This window comes from Lathyrus oleraceus, chromosome 5 (genome assembly GCF_024323335.1).
Source record: "Lathyrus oleraceus cultivar Zhongwan6 chromosome 5, CAAS_Psat_ZW6_1.0, whole genome shotgun sequence".
Lineage (NCBI taxonomy): Eukaryota > Viridiplantae > Streptophyta > Magnoliopsida > Fabales > Fabaceae > Lathyrus > Lathyrus oleraceus.
Window position 1 is genome coordinate 414,504,561 of NC_066583.1, and position 20,209 is coordinate 414,524,769.

Consider the following 20,209-nt stretch of genomic DNA (forward strand, 5'->3'; position numbering starts at 1 on the left):
GTTGCTCTGCAAGATAGTCTGACAAGACACTTCCCTTGATGGCTTTTTGTGAAGTGTATTGGATGTCATACTCTGTCAGTATCATTTGTCACCTAGTAACTTTTCCGGTAAGTGTTGGCTTTTCAAAAATACACTTGACTGGATCCATTTTTGATATCAATAGAGTCGTGTGAGTCAACATATGCTGTCTTAGTCGGCGAGCAGCCCATGCCAAAGCGCAGCAAGTTTTCTCGAGCAATGAGTATCTTTGTTCACATTCGGTAAACTTTTGCTAAGGTAGTATATTGCATGCTCTTTTCGACCTGACTCGTCATGCTGACCGAGCACACAACCCATTGACCTTTCTAACACATTCAAGTACATGATCAACGGTCTTTCCTCTCGGCCTGTAGACTGGCCCCGATCTTGATCTCTTTCTTGTCGTCCTCGATACCAACGTTGATGGTCTCAACCACCTCCTGACAAGGTGTAATAGCTCGGTCCTCCTGTTTCAACAATCTGGCTAACCCTTCAGGAAATTCACAATCTTCCTCAGCCCCTTCTTCGGCTTGATAGATAGGATTGTCGAAGTCATACTTGGCCATAGCAGTGTCGTTAGCAGTGAGATCCGGGTGGTTGGCTCTGCATGATGGAGGATCATGCTTTACCTTAGAATGAGAGATTTTTTTTGAAAGAAAGGAAAAACAAAAAAAGAAACATTGCCATTTTTTTTTGTAAAAAGTAAAAAAAAAACCGAAAGAAAGAGAACACAAAATTGTTTGCAAAAGCCGTCCTTTATTGATGATAAAAATAATTGCGAAACGTAACTAAATGGATGGCCCTACAAATGAGCCATTACACAGTGGGAAAAGTGTAAGACTTTATTATGCATGTAATAAAGGAAAACAATAAAAATCACTCTTTCAGTAGAGTAACCCGAACGGTTTTTTCAGACGACCAATTGTCGAGCTTTTCTCCCGAGACACACGGGCGAATCCAGCTATCTAAGTCACAGTCGCTGTCAGCCTTGTCTTCATCTACAGCATTGACGATGTGGGGAGAAACCAAACCCCCGCTGGAGAGAGTACCGGTTTCATTCTTCTGAGATCCCGGAGCATACCTCAATCCAAACTTGTCTTCTTTGATGACTGGCTCCACAAATTTTCCCCAGCCTTGGGCATTACCAGCTTCAACCACTTCGACAGCATTAATCCCCTGCCCGCCGTGAGCCGGCATCGGGTTCTGGATAACATTAGGCACCGGAGCAAAATTGATAGCCTGGGCATCTCTCAAATCTTGTACCTTTAACTGGAGAGCCTTGCAATTATCTGTAGTATGGCCAGGTGCGTTGGAGTGAAAAGCACATCTGGCGTTGACATCATAACCTCTAGGCAAATTATTGGGATCGATTGGTGGGGCCATAGTTCTCAACGTAACCAGATTCATGTCAATCAGCTTGGGAAGTAATACTGAATAAGGCATTGGGATTGGCTCGATGACCCGCTCCGTTTGCCTTGGACATTGTTGATAGTGTCTCTGCTGACCCGGATTACCTCCTTGTTGTTGATTGTTGTACCTGGGTAGTTGTTGCGGATGACATTGCGGTTGAGGAACAAGTGTTGGAATAGTGACTGCGACCACTTGATCTTGATAATAATTAGGGTGTCCTCTACCCCTGCCTCTGCCGGTATACACAGCGCTTGTCTCGCCTTCTTTTCTTCGCTGACCGTTACCAGCAAACGGTTTCTTGGGACCTGATGAGTTGGAAGCACTATTGTCTTGAATTCGGCCCATCTTCAACAGACTCTCGATTCTTTCTCCAGCAATTACTATCTCTGCAAAGCTGATTGACGGGAAAGCAACCAATCTCTCAATATAATTGCCTTGAAGAGTGTTCATGAACATGTCCGCCATCTCCCTTTCAGACATAGGGGGTTGGACGGACGCAGCAATCTGTCTCCAACGCTGAGCATACTCTCTAAAGGTTTCCTTCGTAGTCTGAGACATACCTTGCAACAAGGTCCAACTTGGAGCCATGTCCAAGTTGTATTGATATTGCTTGATAAAAGCCTCTGCCAAGTCTTTCCAGCTCTTGATGGTAGTACGAGACAAATGAGAATACCATTCACGAGAAGCTCCAGTTAGACTGTCTTCAAAATAGTACATCCACAGCTTTTCATCTTCCGTGTGAGCTCCCAACCTTCCCAGATAAGATTGGAGATGAGTGCGTGGGCAAGAAGCCTCGTTGTATTTCTCAAAAGTAGGGGGTTTGAACTTGTAAGGAATCCTTACTCCCTGAACCAGACCAAGATTTGTGACATCAAAACCTAAGGAATTTTGAGACTCCAAAGATTTGAGCTTCTCAGCAAGCTCATCCATACGGCGAGTGGTCTCGAGGGCTTCGTCGTGCAAAGAAAATTGAAAATACTGACAATCTTCAGTAACGGGGTGCCCGTTAATCCGAATTCCTTGATTCACATTGTACCTTCCGCCAATACCATTTCTAACATCCCCTGTGTTGCCAACATTACCCGGGTTTCCATCAGCATTTGTGTTACCCGCGTTACCAGTGTTCACAGGGTTATCAGCGTTCCCAGGGTTACCAGGGTTTCCCTCAGCATTTGGTATCTCCAAATCTGGATTGGGCCTCGGTTGCTCAACCAATTCCCTCAGCTTTTCTTGGCCTGCTGCCATACCAGTCATCAATGTCATGAACTGATCCATCCTTTCACGCATATCAGCCAGCTCTTTCTGTACTTGGTCCATCGCTAGTCGTGGACGATTTTCCTTTGTCGGGTACCTGTGGACTCGCTTGGGACCAATAACTGCCTGATACAGGGAACAAACATTAGACACTGCGGTGACACCTGCAAAACAGACAAAGGTTAATATGCATGGTATGCGATGCACTGCTTGTTCAGTTTTAAGGCACCCCCGTTTTGAAAGGGAATACCCTGCAAATGAATAAGCATGAGATGTTGGATGCAAATATGCAGATGATGTTATGCAATGCAAAGGCATGTCAATCAGAATTGATGGATCCGCTTGAACATCTGTCAGGTTGCACTGTCTGGAGAGAAATTAAGAGCACACCAAACAAAGGTCATGGGATGGATCATGTTATCCTTAATATCAACCACCCATTTTTGTGGATTATGGTTTACATCTTATCAACACCCGAGTTTCATTGATATTAAGGATACCTGATCGGATTATCCATGAATCAAGGGTTTGTTGCAAGTCACGAGCATGGAGTTTAGGTTAAGAACCACCCAAAAGGAGTGTACTAAGGTTTAAACCTGCCAAACATGTTCTACAAAAGGTTCCCATAGTCATAATCCCATCTTTCGGATATTATCAGAGGAACGACTACTCGTATTCCAAAAATATTCTCAAGAGAGACTCTTATGAGTGTAGTATCGCGTAACAATCGTATCAAATCTTACATTTGAATGACTTTCGCACTACGTCCTACGAATAGGCCAAGATGGGTTAGGTAAACTAAGGTCCTCGGCTTCTTAGGTCTATATTGGAACAAGTAATGTCTAACCACAACTTACTTATGTGACATTATTGATCTCAACATGACCTCCACCAAGTGAATGGGCTTGCAAGTCGACTCGCTAAGGAATAACTCCACACAAGTCGACAGGACTATGCCATTCTCCTATCCTAAGTGCACTCGAGTTCGGGTATAGAACTCATCTCACAAAGATCACCAAGCAGCCATAGCCAGCCAACAGATAAAGCAATCATATGTACACAATGCAATAAGGTAAAGCAGGTAAATAAATAACTGTACAAAAGCATGAACACCCAATAAACAAACAAACTACAAAAGCTAGGAGGGACTCGCTTAGGGAAGATGGACCAGCAAGAGGTCAACTTCTTAAAGTCCCCAGCAGAGTCGCCAGCTGTCGCAACCTGAAAAATACAGTGCGCGAAAAAACAACCGGCGAAAGAAAAAGACAGAAGAGTCGTCACCGTGAGGTAGAGGTGATTCTGTGTAGTTGAGTTCCCTTAGGGGTTTGGAGGCTGCTCTGAACTCCGTTAGGTCTTCTCTCACTATCTTTTTCCTCAGGGTTTTGTTCCAAGGAAACCTCAGAGTATTTTGCTTCTCTTCAAAATCCCCCTTTTGTTCTGTGTTCTCTCAAGTGAAGCCTTGGTATTTATAGACTGAATGTCATGGTTTTGTGGGCTCAAATGAGAGAGACCCAAGTCCAAAATTGTTTTTATTATATTTTTTTATTTAATTATTTATTTAATTAATTAATTAAAAAAAATTTATTATTATTATTATTCTTTTTTTTTTTTCGTTTTTTTTTTTTTTTTTTTTTTTTTTTTTTGGATCTAATTCTGATTGACATGATGAAATGCAATATGAAATGCTAAATGAATGCATGAATGAGGAGGGCAAATTTTGGGGTGTTACACTTAGGCACGGCCACAATATTGGCCACCCATTGAGGATATGTAGAAGTCACCAGAAACCCCGCATTAATCTGCTTCTGAACCTCCTCTTTGATCTTTACTTCCATATCAGGATGAGTTCTTCTGAGCTTCTGCTTCATAGGCACGCATTCAGGCTTTAGAGGTAGGAAATGTTGCACAATATCAGTATCTAGACCGGGCATGTCTTCATATGACCAGGCAAAGACATCAACATATTCTCGTAGCAATTCAATCAACCCCTTCTTAACAGATTCTTCCAGGAGTACCCCAATCTTCAATTCTCGCACACAACCCTCAGACCCCAAGTTGACTGTTTCCAGGTTCTCAAGATGCGGCTGAATGATCTTCTCTTCATGCTCAAGTAGACGGGTAATCTCATCAAGAATCTCTTCAACATCATCTTCTTCCGCCTCAAATACAGGGAATTCAAAGTTGGGAGATGGTGGTGGGTCATTATGTTCAATGGGTTTGATCAACCTGCATAATGATTTTGGATATGAAAAGCTTTAGAATTCAAACAAGGCAATCATTATGCAGATGAAATATTAATTTTTTTTTAGGTTTTATGTGATCACCAATTTCATGCAAAAAGCGAAAAGGGAAAATAGTTGGAAAAACAAACATTTAACATGAATCTATTGAATGAAAATATCATTGTATTTATGTGCCAACAATGTCGTCACTCCTCCTTTTGGCTGTGAGAAGGGTTTTTGAACACAATGAACATTACTTCGACTTATGGATAACTGTTGGAATATCCACAGCGACCCAATTATTGCAGATTCCCCCAGGGATGAGAAGTTGCCAGAATCCTCTTTGTCCTCTTCCAGAATGGCAACAACTTCCTCGCCTTGACTGGTGTGGATGAACCCTCCACTCTTGAACAACCCTTGAATGTTGAAAACCCCAGACGAATAACCTATGCCAGCCCGAGACTTGTTGTCTTCTAGCTCAATCATTTTCCCTAAACCAGCAGTTGCACCACACTCAATGGCCAACTTTGCATCCTTATAGGAAGCAAATGAAAGAGTTCTCTTCTCAATAGGCTCAGCAATAGATAAAGCTTAGAAAGGAGTTCCAACTTCATCCTCAGCATCTATGTATGAGAAGGAAGACAAGTGGCTGACCAGGAGAGCCTTTTTTCCCCCTACCACCACCAGTTTCTTATTCTTCACAAATTTCAGTTTCTGGTGTAGGGTAGATGTCACGGCGCCTGCCTCGTGAATCCATGGTCTGCCCAGAAGACAGCTATACGATGGGTGAATGTCCATAACCTGGAAGGTAATCTGGAAATCACTCGGTCCGATTTTGTCTGGGAGATCAACTTCCCCAATCACCGTTTTGCGAGACCCATCGAAAGCCTTCACAACTACTCCACTCTGCCTCATGGGAGGCCCTTGATATGACAGTTTCGAGAGAGTGGATTTTGGCAATACGTTTAATGATGACCCAGTGTCCACCAGCACATTGGACATGGCGTCGTCTTTGTAACCCATAGATATATGTAATGCCAAGTTGTGGTCTCTTCTCTCCTCGGGGAGATCAGAGTCACAGAAACTCAAGTTGTTACAAGCAGTAATGTTTTCAACAATGCTATCGAATTATTTTATCGTGACATCATGATCTACATATGCCACATCCAAAACCTTCTGCAGAGCCTCTCGGTGTGGTTCTGAATTCAAAAGCAATGATAACACCGATATTTTGGATGGTGTTTGTAGAAGCTGGTCTACAACATTGTACTCGCTTCTTTTGATGACCTTCAGCATCTCATCACAGTCTTCTTTCACATTGCCGCTTAGGCTAACAGAAGCAGAAGTTCTTAATGTAAAGGAGGGTTTAACAACAGATGCCGGATTCGGAGTGCTCACTGCATTCCCAATCGGGCGTTCAACAGAATCATCATTAGCTTGGGACTTTGAGGGTGCTGAAAATACACGACCACTGCGGGTCAAACCACTAACATCCGCAATGTTAACAACAGAGGAGGATGGCAAGGACACCTCTTTCCCATTTTCTACTGTGACAGCATTGTAGCGATAGGGAACCGCTTTCTCGGAAGAGTATGGTATTGGGCCAGCTGGCTTGATGGTTAATGTAGGAGAAACCTTCTGCTTGCTACCATCTTACTTGATGATAACAGACTCGGGGATCCGGATACTGGAGAAATTACGTTGACCTCGTCAGCATCTTCATCAACATTTCTATTTTGAAGGATCTCAATAACTCCTTCATCCAGCATTTCCTGAACATCTTTGCGCACCTGGCAACAACCTCTTTGATAGACAGAACAGACTCGGCATCTATCGTGGTCATGCTCATAATGACTATAATCACATAGCAAACGATGCATCTTGACCAGTGATTGTCGAATATGACTGACATATTTGACTTTGTATTTGCCAGGACAACCCCGGACCATGTTGACAGATTTCCCATGCTCGGGCAATGGGTTCTTCTTCACATTAGGACCTACGTCCTCGAAACACAGAATGCCACACCTCACAAGGTCTTGAACCTTGGTCTTCAAAGGGTAACAATTCTCCACGTCGTGGCCGGGAGCACCGGAATGGTAAACATAATGTAATTCAGGCTTATACCACCACTAGGGGTTAGTAGGTATAGCCGGTGGGTCTCGAGGAGTAATCAACTTCCTCTCTATCAAAGAGGGATATAACTCTGCATACGTCATCAGAATAGGATCGAAGGTGCTATTGTTGTTGATATTGCGGAGATGGTTGCTGATTGTTATGATGTTGCTGGTACTGCTGATTATCTTTAAAGACAGGTGTTATATGAGCCACCTGGTGCTGGTTACCGGCAGGACGCACGGTCTTCCTCCTCACAAAGGGTCTTCTTGGTTTCACATGGGAGGTCATAGCATGTGCCTCACCATCTTTCTTCTTCGCAAACACCCCATAACGTTTGGCAGAAGAGCCTTCTTCTCTGGTCAGACGTCCTTCTCTAACCCCTTCTTCTAGACGCATCCCCATATTCACCATCTCGGTGAAGTCAGAAGGAGCGCTAGCGATCATCCGATCGTAATAAAAAGAACTTAAGGTCTTGAAAAAGATCTTAGTCATCTCTTTCTCTTCTAGCGGAGGCACGATCTGTGCTGCTAACTCTCGCCACCTTTGGGCATATTCTTTGAATGTTTCCTTGTCCTTCTGGGACATGGCCCTCAATTGATCTTTATCGGGAGCCATATCCATATTGTACTTGTACTGCTTATAGGACAAAATCCGAAAAGAAAGGCACCTTTGATACCAACTAGGTATATAAAGATGGCCAATCAAAGGGAGCAACAGACATTACCAACAAGAGGGTAAATGAAAGAAGACTCGCCGAGGACACATTGACGAAAATCAATGATCCGGGGAACACAATCACTGACAAACGGTGAAGGGACCCGCTGGGGATAAAATTGCTAGCATACGGCAATTATCCGCAAAAGATTTGCTGGGGATACAAGTGCTTATTCAAGCAACTCATCCAAGCGAAGGAAGATCAACATCGAAAACTAGATGAAGATAACCACAAAGAGGGGATTACATCTACCAAAGATTGGATAGAAAACCATAGAAGGGGAATTGTCATCGGTTGGGATGAACAACAAAATTGACTCTGTTAGGGGAGAAAACGGGGTTTATAACTACCGGTTAGTAGGTAGAAAGCCGCAAAGATAGGACTTATAACTGCTGGTTTGTAGGCAGAGGCCAAACATTCTGCTGAGGAACAGAGTGAGAAAAAGGATTTACAACTACCGGGTAGTAGGTAGAAGACCGCAAAGGTAGGACTTATAACTGCTGGTTTGTAGGCAGAGGCCAAACATTCCACTGAGGATAAGATGAATGAGCGCCGGTTTGTAAGCAACTATTCATTTATGCCACAGTGAAGCGCAAGAGACAGTTGAAAAAGGGGCCAATTTAGGATCGAACCAAAAAGGCGGACTGAATCAAGACTCGTCCTGATGAGGATATAACTCAAAAGGGTAAACCCATCCCAAGGTGCGTTGGGAGGGAACGGAAACAACCGTCACCCACGAGGAGATATCTCAGTGGGGAAATGGCAGGAAAGGATAGACACTTTCTGCTTAAGGGCTGACTCTATTTTGAGAGATTTAAACACCCGACATCTGCTTTGGGAGATCTATAAAGGAGATCTATATCACCATAGCAGGAAACAACAAACAAAAGATATATGGCAAAATATGTAACATGAATATCTGAATGTTTATGAGTAGGCATGAATATGCGTGATTTATGTTTGATGAATGCTGACAAAACAGACATTTCTAACACAAATAGGACCAGGAAATCAAACGCCTGGTACTATACTTCCAGGGAGAACCAAGGAGGTCCAACTGGAAAGCCAATCTGCTGGAGATCTTCAAGCTGAAAAGCAAAGATCTGCGGGGAGGCAAAAGATCAGAGATATCACAAAATCTCTGAGTGATGGATCAACAAACATCCCAACTGGAGTACAGAAAGTCACAACAGGCAACAACGGCCACAAAGACAAATCTGTTGGGGAATGGGATAAATCCCAAAATATCTGCAGGGGATCAAGAGCTCACTGCTATGAAAGCAACTCTACATAACTCCACTGGGGAACAACCCACTGAGGGAGAACAGATCATCCACATAGAATCTGGCTGCACAAGCAGCTCTACCTGGGGAACACAAATAGCCATTCCATCGGGAATACACCCACTGAAGGAAAAATAGATCACACAAGTAGATTCTGCAACAAGCTACTCTACTGGGGATCAAAAGCAATCAGGGAATCAACCCAAATCTCTGGATGATAGATCACCAACCAACCCTACTGGGGAAAACAGAGGTTTCAACTCCGGCGAAGATTCTGAGGGGAATACTCAGATGCAATCCTGACTCTGTTGAGGAATATCCGTCCCATTGGGGATTTTGCATATACACGAACCACCAAACCACAAATTTACTGACGGCTCCTGGGGAATCCACTGAGGGATACGGAAGAGAGCTGGGATCAACCACCAAATGCTGACTCTTCTGAGGGGAAAACCCACAACTGCTGAGGAGGAACACAATCATTGCCCTGCTGAAGGAATAAGCGCACTGATGGGGAGATATAGCAACTCCGCTGGCAACGTGGTCAGGGAAGAGGGTACTGCTGGAGAAGAAAACAAAGTCTTCAACAAGCACTCTGCTCTGGGGATGTATCACAGATCCCACTATCGGCTGTGCTGAGGAAAGATGGCAACAATCCTGCTTGCGATAATGTTGGGGAAGCGGTAAAGTACCGTGAGATCAATCCACCAACCATTGAATCTTCAAATGGAAAGCAACCATGCTGAGGAGAAAAACCACAACTCCGCTGGCGATTGCACTAGGGAGCGTGGCCGGGTACCGGGGTCTCAAACCACCAATTACCGAAATTTCCAAACGGAAAACACCCATGCTGGGGGAGAATACTGCTGGAGAAGAAAACGAAGTCTTCAACAACATTCTGCTTAGGGGACAACCCCAACAAAAGCTCTGCTTGAGAAACAACCCCTTCAATAAAGCAGGAGAAAGAGGATACAACCAATGCCAGGAATATGAACAAATGTCTTACCTGTTGGCAATCATGCCACCCTCGGGAGAGCACTGAGAAATTCTTAAGTATCCTTTCATCTTTGTGAATGTTCACTTTGTTTAAAACAACAATTTTGAAAAATTTATTTGTTTAAAACAATGACATTTTATCAATTAAAACATGCAAAACATTTGTTGAATTGAAACAAATAAGAGTGCAAATAATTAGATAAAAGCTCAAATGTATTTGATGGAATGGTAGCCTGCAAATGGCAAGACTCCATAGATCTGTACAAATTTGAAATCAGTGATATATATTGGAAGAGGGCTATATTGAACATAATGATCCTTTCTCTACCAATTTGAATCTCGATGTATGCGAAGCTTCAGTCGACGACGAATCGAGAATCTCTGACGAACAGACGGCTGTGGAACAGAAAGTCTTGTCAGGATGCAATTACTTGCCATATCCCTAATTTTTGCCTAGATTGCCCCAGGGTGAGGTACTCAATCTGGCGGGATGCAAATATCTCCCTTTTTCAAGTCTCTAACTTTTGCCTGGATCGCCCTTTCGGGTTCTCCACCGAGACGCTCATTTTTGCCTAAGCCGCCCTTTCGGGTTTTCAACTTAGCGAGCTATTCTGTTTTTTCATTTGCATATACCTTTTTTTTTAGGCAAAGTATTTCTTGACTGCATCTGAATTCACAGGACGAGTGAAATCCTCCCCATCCATTGTTGTAAGCATCAAAGCACCGCCTGAAAAGGCTCTCTTAACAACATATGGGCCCTCGTAGTTTGGAGTCCACTTGCCCCTGGAATCGGGCACGAAAGACAAGACTTTCTTGAGCACGAGGTCACCTTCTCGGAACACACGAGGCTTGACCTTCTTATCGAATGCTTTCTTCATTCTCTGCTGATATAACTGACGATGGCACATGGCAGTCAATCGTTTCTCTTCAATCAAATTCAGTTGGTCATAACGATTCTGAATCCATTCAGCATCAGTCAACTTGGGACTTGAGGGTATAATTTTTCTTTTTTCTTTTGAAAAATTTTTGAATTTTTTTTTTTGATTTTTCCATCTTTTTCACCCTCTTCTCTTTTTTCTTTTTTTTTTTACATTTGTAATGCCCCAGTTTGACTGTCTTGCTGATTCTCATGATACAGCTGAATGAGCTTCTCTTTGTGCCCAAGAAAATGGGTAATCTTGTCAGGAATCCCTTTCAACATCATCTTCCTCTACTTCGAATACAAGGAATTCAAGATTGGGAGATGGTGTTGGATCATTATGTTCAATGGGTTTAGAAATCCCTGCATAATGATTCTGGATAATGAAAAGCTTTTGAATTTAAACAAGCAAATCATTTATGCATATGTAAAGATTGCTTTTATTGGTTTTTCAGGGTTTTTTGTGATCACTGATTTCATGCAAAAAAGCAAAAAGTGAAAACAAATGTTTAACAATGCATTAATTGAATGAAAACATCATTGTATTAAATGCTGCCAACAATGTCATCACTTCTCCTTTTGGCATGGGAGAAGGGTGTAATACCCCAAAATTTACCCTTCATTTTTCCTGAAAAAAAAAAAAAAATGAAAAAAAAAAAACGAAAAAAAAAAAAACGAAAAAAAAAAAAAAAAAAAAAAAAACGAAAAAAAACGAAAAAAAAAAACGAAAAAAATAAAAAAATAAATAAAAAAAAATTTAATTAATTAATTAATTAATTAATTAAATAAATAAATAAAATAAATAAATAAAATATAACAAATTATTTTGGACTTGGGTCTCCCTCATTTGAGCCCATTACCCACGAAAATCAGTCTATAAATACTGAAGTTTCAGTAGAGGAAAACACACTTGGAGTTACACTGGGAGGTTCACTGGAGAAAGAAGGAAGAGAAGCAAAATCCTGAGGAAAAGATAGTGAGAGAAAAGCCAACAGAGTTCAGAGCAACCTCCAAACCCTGAAAGGAACTCAACTTGTAAACCTCACGGGCGCAACTCAATCAAGCTCTCCAATCAGGTTTGCCCTATATCCATCATCTTTATGCCTTTTATTTGAATGCTCTAAATGTATGAGGTATTATGGGTGAATTTGATACCTTTTTGTGAGCCTTTTGTGAATTTTGATGGAATTATTCATGTGGTTACATTTTGATTTAGGGGCAACTCTGGGTTACCCTATTTTGTTTATTCTAACCTGTCTTGTGTTTCCATGGCATTGTTTTCTCTTGATTTCATCCTACTACTCTAACCCTTTGTCGAGTTTTGTGAGGGCTCACATGGTTTTCGCAGAGACACTCGCGTGGTTTCCCACTTTATTTGTGGGATACCCCCTGGAGTTTTATTCTGATCATTCGTGTTGACTGATTTCCTTTGACCGTCCAGCTGGAGACATTTCAGGGTTTCTTGCCCCTTTAACTGCTATAGCTTCGGATCTTTATCCGTGTGGTAATTTTTTCCCTTTCTCATACTTTATCGCTTTCTTAGCTGGAAGACCTCGATAGGAGGCAATGTTTGAGCCCCTTGGTGGCATTTTACTTTGAGATACATGTTTTGTGTTTTGTATTCATATCCCTGCAGGTAGCGCGGTTCCTTCGTCAAGGACTGCCTTTTTGCCCTCGAGCATCCCAAACCCTAAAACCCAAAGCAACACGTTTACTCCTTCTACTACAGGCGAGTAAGTCTCCAAAGGTCGAGCATCCGGTAGATTGCGTAGTAACGTTGTTCGTCCAAAACCCAATCCATAACCCCGTAGTTAGCCGAACTACGGTTTGCTCTGATTCTCATTCCAGATGAGATACGTAGGCATAAGATGCGATGTCTTAGCGAGCACAATTACCCCCAACCCATAGGTCAGCCGAGCTACGAAGACTCTGATTCTCATATTCATATGAGATACGTATGCAGTGGATGCGACATCCGCGCGAGTCATTTCTCTTAACCTTTTTAGTAAATAAACACGTTAGGTAAACCCACACCCTTTAGACAAAAACTACAAAAGTGGATCCCGTAGAGTACTATGGATGCGTAGGGGTGCTAATACCTTCCCTTCGCATAACCGACTCCCGAACCCAAGATTTGGTTGCGAGACCCCGTCTTGTCCTTTCCTTTTTCAGGTTTACTTTGAGCGTTTCCTTTCCCTCCTTTGGGATGAATAACGCACGGTGGCGACTCTTCTGTCATTCTCTTTCGCCGGTTGTTTTTTTTCGCACACTGTATTTTTCAGGTTGCGACAGCTGGCGACTCTGCTGGGGATATTAAGAAGTTGACCTCTTGCTGGTCCATCTTCCCTAAGCGAGTCCCTCCTAGCTTTTGTAGTTTGTTTGTTTATTGGGTGTTCATGCTTTTGTACAGTTATTTATTTACCTGCTTTACCTTATTACATTGTGTACATATCATTGTTGTATCTGTTTCTGTTGGCTGGCTATGGCTGCTTGGTGATCTTTGTGAGATGAGTTCTATACCCGAACTCGAGTGCACTTAAGTTAGGAGAATGGCATAGTCCTGTCAACTTGTGTGGAGTATTCCTTAGCGAGTTGACTTGCAAGCCCATTTACTTGGTGGAGGTCATGTTGAGATCAATAATGTCACATAAGTAAGTTGTGGTTAGACATTACTTGTTCCAATATAGACCTAAGAAGCCAAGGACCTTAGTTTACCTAACCCATCTTGGCCTATTCGTAGGACGTAGTGCGAAAGTCGTTCAAATGTAAGATTTGATACGATTGTTACGCGATACTACACTCATAAGAGTCTCTCTTGAGAATATTGTTGGAATACGAGTAGTCGTTCCTCTAATAATATCCGAAAGATGGGATTATGACTATGGGAACCTTTTTGTAGAACATGTTTGGCAGGTTTAAACCTTAGTACACTCCTTTTGGGTGGTTCTTAACCTAAACTCCATGCTCGTGACTTGCGACAAACCCTTGATTCATGGTTGATCCGATCAGGTATCCTTAATATCAATGAAACTCGGGTGTTGATAAGGTGTAAACCATAATCCGCCAAAATGGGTGGTTGATATTAAGGATAACATGATCCATCCCATGACCTTTGTTTGGTGTGCTCTTAATTTCTCTCCAGACAGTGCAACCTGACAGATGTTCAAGCAGATATAGCAATCCTGATTGACATACCACTGCATTGCATTCACATCATCACATCATTTGCATTCATATCATTTAACACATGTTTATCCTTTTCAAGGGGGTTTAAATCTTCTTCTTGATTCTAGTCGGGGTTTTCTTCTTACGCTGTTTATCAAATGTGAGACTGGAATCAAGGAGGTAGAATACCTTTTGGAATTGATAAACATGTCATTGCATTTGCATAGTCATCCGCATGTCTTGCATAACAGGTACCGCCACAGTGTTCTCAGTTTGTTTGGTGTCCCACTAGCAGGATAGCTGACTCAAGCATTCACCGATACGGTACCCGGAGGAATCAACGGAGAGTAATGGAAAGCCTACAGGCAGAGCTCGCCGAGATGAAGATTCGCATGAATCAATTCATGGATTTGGTTCAAGGGGTGGCTCAAGGACAGCAGGAGCTTAGATTGTTGGTACAGAGGGATCCCCCTATTACTCAACCGGAGACGTTGGCTGATCCTCCAGCTGGAGAGGCTAATGGTCCCGATGGACCAGGGCCTATCCCGATCCCGCGTATCAACCTAGATCAACAACCCATTCAGGATGGTCAGGATGATCAGTTCCCTTTGCTTCAGGAAGACTTTGGCATGGACCCCATGTTTAAAAGATTGGAAGAGAGGTTGAAAGCAGTGGAAGGACAGAATCTTCTGGGAGTAGATGTTGCTGACTTGGGGCTGGTCCCAGGTGTGCGAGTGCCACCGAAATTCAAGGTCCCGATATTTGACAAATACAATGGCAGCTCTTGCCCCAAAACTCACGTGCAAGCCTATTTCCGTAAAATGGTTGCATACTCTGACGACGAGAAGCTACTTATGTACTTCTTCCAGGACAGCCTGGCTGGGGCATCCTTGGAATGGTATATGAGGCTGGACAGAGCCCACATCCGTTGCTGGAGGGATTTGGCGGAGGCTTTCGTGAAGCAGTACCAGTATAATGCAGACATGGCTCCGGACAGAACTCAACTTCAGAATCTGTCTCTTAAAAGCAATGAGTGCTTCAAGGAATACGCTCAACGCTGGAGGGATACAGCTTCCCGTGTTCAGCCTCCTATGTTGGAAAAGGAAATGGCCAACATGTTCATGAATACGCTGCCTGGACCTTATCTGGAGCGTCTGGTGGGGTGCAATGCTTCCAACTTTGCTGATGTGGTCTCTACCGGAGAAAGGGTGGAGAATTACCTAAAGACCTATAAGAGCCAAAATGGAGTTGGATCCTCATTAGGGGTGAAGAAGCCGTTCATTCAGGGACAGAAGAGGAGAGAAGGGGATGCAAGTGCCATATCTTCTTATCATAACAGGGATAACCGGAGGAATAATTTTCAGAATTATCATCAGCAACCGTATGTTGCGGCTGTGACCATTCCAGCTGCAGCACCACTACAACAACAACAATCACAACGTCAACCAGCTCAGTATCAACAGCAGCAACAACCAGGTAACAGACCCGCTTATCAACAGAGGCAAAGGATGATGGACCGGCGTTTCGACACCCTTCCAATGTCGTACGCCCAGTTGCTTTCTAGTCTTCAACAACTACAGCTTGTGCAACTGCGCACTCTGGCTCCTCCTGTTGATAGACTTCCGGTGGGTTACGACGCCAACGCTAGGTGTAGCTTCCACTCTGGGGCACCTGGCCACAATATTGAGAACTGCAAAGCTTTTAAGCACGTAGTTCAGGATCTCATAGATTCAAAGGCCATCGACCTTGCACCAGCTCCGAATGTCGTCAACAATCCCATGCCCCGGCATGGTGGTGCGAACGTTAATATGATAGAGGGAAAAGCCAAGCCCATTAAGGATGTGTTGAAGTTGAAGACTCCATTGTTGGATATCAAAGGATGCTTGCTGAAGGCCGATGTCTTCCCCGGTTGTGGGAAGGGTTGTTTGGATTGTGCTACTCAGGGCGGAGGTTGTTTGAAGTTACAGCAGGGTATCCAGGCCTTGCTCGACAAAGGTATCCTCCAGGTTGAAGATTTGTCTGTCCAAGAGTCTGTGGAAGGGGTTGAGGAAGAAGAGTTTGAAGATGCTACTGATGAATTCGCAGATGTTGTTCCTACGGTTTCTGTAATCCATAATGATGTAATTGAACTTGATTCCGATGTTTCGGATGCTTGCATTTCAATGAATGAGATTTCTGAGTACGACTGTGATATTGCTACTATCACTATTTTCTACCCAACCAATCAGATCAGTGTGCCAGAAGCGCAACCCGTGCCACCAGTGCGACGATCTACTATGACCATCACAACCCCTGGTCCTTTACCCTTCACCAGTGAAAGGGCCATTCCGTGGCATTATGGGGGGAATGTATACACCCACGATCATGGGGTGGAACGGCCACTGAAAGTAGAAGAGGGTCAGAAGCCTGAACTTGACGGTCCCACAGTGGATAATGTTGGAGGAATCGGGCGATTCACCAGGAGTGGTAGATTGTTCTCACCACCGGTTACCCAAGCTGATAATGCTGATGCTGTGGCAAAAACCAAAGGAAAGCAAGCCGTGAATGGGGATACCTCTGCACCCCAGGGAAGTTCTAAGCCCACTTTTGCAAAGGATGTGGACGAGCTTCTGAGAATCATAAAGAAAAGCGATTACAAGGTAGTCGATCAGTTGATTCAGACTCCGTCCAAGATATCCATTCTCTCACTCCTGTTGTGTTCGGAGGCGCACAGGGAGGCACTTCTGAAGGTTCTTAATGCCGCATATGTGCCTCAGGAGATCTCGGTAAACCAACTAGAAGGGATCGTTGCAAATGTTCATATAGGCAACGGGTTGGGTTTTACCGATTCTGACTTGACACCAGTCGGACGCAATCATAACAAGGCTCTGCACATCTCGATGGAATGCAGAGACACCGTGCTATCGCATGTTCTGGTGGATACAGGCTCCTCTCTCAATGTGCTACCCAAGAGAGCCCTGTCGAAGTTAGAAGTAGAGGGTTTGGTCTTGAAACCTTCAGATCTTATTGTGAGAGCATTCGATGGTTCTAAGAGATCGGTGTTTGGAGAGGTAGAATTGCCAATTTTGATTGGATCACAAACCTTCAATACTGTCTTCTACGTGATGGATATCAGTCCTTCCTACAGTTGCCTGCTGGGTCGTCCTTGGATCCATAATGCTGGGGCAGTCTCTTCAACTCTACATCAGAAGATTAAGTTTCCGGTCAACGGACGAATTATCACCGTCTATGGTGAGGAGGACATCCTGGTCAGTAACCTGTCTACATTCAAGTATGTAGAAGTAGAAGGTGAAATTCATGAGACTCTGTGTCAGGCTTTTGAATCAGTTCAAATCAAGGATGCAGCTCCGGTGGAAGAGGTTAAGACGGGTGCCTCTATCTCATCCTTTAAGCAGGCACGAGCCGTGGTGGATTCAGGTGTTGCTCCCGGTTGGGGGCGTCTGTTGGAATTACCAGTGAAAGAAGATAAGTTCGGGATTGGATATCAGCCAGCTTTGACTTCTACAACACTTCAGGGGCCGATCACTTTCTCCAGTGCTGGCATCATTCAGTATGGTCAAGTCTCTGCAGTCGACGAAGAAGATGGGGATAGTGATTGTGACATTGACAACTGGGTGCGTCCGAGGATCCCGGGTGAAGTTCTCAACAATTGGTCTTCTGAGGAGATTATCCAAGTCACTCTTCTTGAAGAGTAATTTTCTTTGTTTATTCATGCATATCCAAGTCTTACGTTCCGCCCAGGGCGTAATGACTCATTGTAGGGCCCATCTATGTGACAATTGCATTTTTATCATAAATAAAGGACGTCTTTTTGCATTCAAATATTTCGTTCCCTGTCTTTCTGTTTTTGCAGTTTTTCAAAATAAAAAAATGGCAATGTTTTGTTTAGTTTTCACTTCTTGTTCACACTCATAAGCACATACCATCACTCATGCAGATGCACAACACCGGATCCTATTGATAACGGTTCTGCTATGGCTCGTTTCGACTTTGAAAATCCAATCTTTCAAGATGAAGAAGAGGGTGATGAAGACTGTGAACTCCCTGAAGAGCTTACCAGGTTATTAAAACAAGAGGAAAGGGTTATTCAACCGCATCAAGAGTCCGTTGAAGTGATTAATCTCGGCACCGAGGACACCAAGAGAGAAATCAAGATAGGGGCTGCTTTAGAAGACAATGTGAAGAAAGGGCTGATTGAATTGCTGCAAGAATACGTTGACATCTTCGCCTGGTCTTATCAGGACATGCCTGGGCTGGACACAGACATCGTGGTACACCGCTTGCCTCTCAAAGAAGGTTGTCCTCCGGTCAAGCAGAAGCTCAGAAGAACAAGACCAGAGATGGCTGTCAAGATAAAGGAAGAAGTGCAAAAGCAGTTGGATGCAGGGTTTCTAGCAGTCACCAATTATCCGCCATGGGTTGCGAACATCGTCCCAGTACCTAAGAAGGACGGAAAGGTACGGATGTGTGTCGACTACCGGGATCTGAACAGAGCTAGCCCTAAAGATGATTTCCCATTACCTCACATCGACGTTTTGGTGGATAATACAGCTCAGTTCTCGGTATTCTCCTTCATGGATGGCTTTTCTGGCTATAACCAAATCAAGATGGCACCAGAGGACATGGAAAAGACAACTTTCATAACCCCATGGGGCACCTTCTGCTACAAGGTGATGCCGTTTGGTCTGAAAAATGCCGGAGCAACATATCAGCGAGCAATGGTGACTCTGTTCCATGATATGATTCATCATGAAATCGAGGTTTATGTGGACGATATGATTGCCAAATCTCAGACAGAAGAAGAACATTTGTTGAATTTGCATAAACTGTTTGAGCGTTTGAGGAAATTCAAACTGAGACTTAATCCGAATAAGTGCACTTTCGGGGTGAGATCGGGAAAATTGCTGGGTTTTATTGTTAGCGGAAAAGGGATTGAGGTGGATCCTGACAAAGTAAAAGAAATACAGGAAATGTCTGAGCCAAGAACAGAGAAGCAAGTCCGTAGTTTCTTAGGGAGGTTGAACTACATTGCAAGGTTCATCTCTCACCTAACAACCACGTGTGAGCCAATTTTCAAATTGCTGAGGAAAAATCAGGCTATCAGGTGGAATGAAGATTGTCAAAGGGCTTTCGAGAAGATAAAAGAGTATCTACAGAAACCTCCGATCCTTATACCTCCAGTTCCTGGGAGACCTCTGATAATATACCTATCAGTGACCGAGAACTTGATGGGGTGTGTATTGGGACAGCATGACGAGTCTGGTCGAAAAGAGCATGCCATATACTACCTTAGCAAAAAGTTTACCGACTGTGAAATCAAATATTCGCAGCCTGAGAAAACTTGTTGTGCTTTGGCCTGGGCTGCTCGCCGACTGAGACAGTATATGTTGAACCATACTACCTTGTTGATTTCTAAGATGGATCCAGTGAAATACATATTCGAGAAGCCAGCTCTCACCGGAAGGGTCGCTCGTTGGCAAATGATTTTAACAGAGTATGATATTCAGTACACGTCACAGAAGGCCATCAAAGGGAGTATTCTGTCAAACTACCTTGCCGAGCAACCGATTGATGATTATGAGCCAATGAAGTTTGAATTCCCTGATGAAGACATCATGTTCCTCAAGATGAAAGACTGTGAAGAGCCAGTTGTTGAGGAGGGACCTAATCCAAACGAAAAGTGGACTTTGTTGTTTGATGGGGCTGTCAATGCTAGAGGTAGTGGAATTGGCGCTGTCATTACTACTCCGAAGGGTGCCCACATGCCTTTCACCGCTCGTTTGACTTTTGAGTGCACAAATAATGAAGCTGAGTACGAGGCCTGTATCTTGGGTATTGAGCAAGCCATTGATCTGAGAATCAAGACTCTGGACATCTTCGGAGATTCAGCTCTGGTGATTAATCAAGTGAATGGTGATTGGAATACTCTCCAGCCCACTCTGGTCCCCTACAGAGATTACACGAGAAGACTTTTGACTTTCTTCACAACGGTAAAATTGTATCATATACCTCGTGATGAGAACCAGATGGCAGATGCACTTGCTACTCTATCCTCCATGATCAAAGTAATTCGTTGGAACCATGCTCCCAGGATCGATGTGATGCGCCT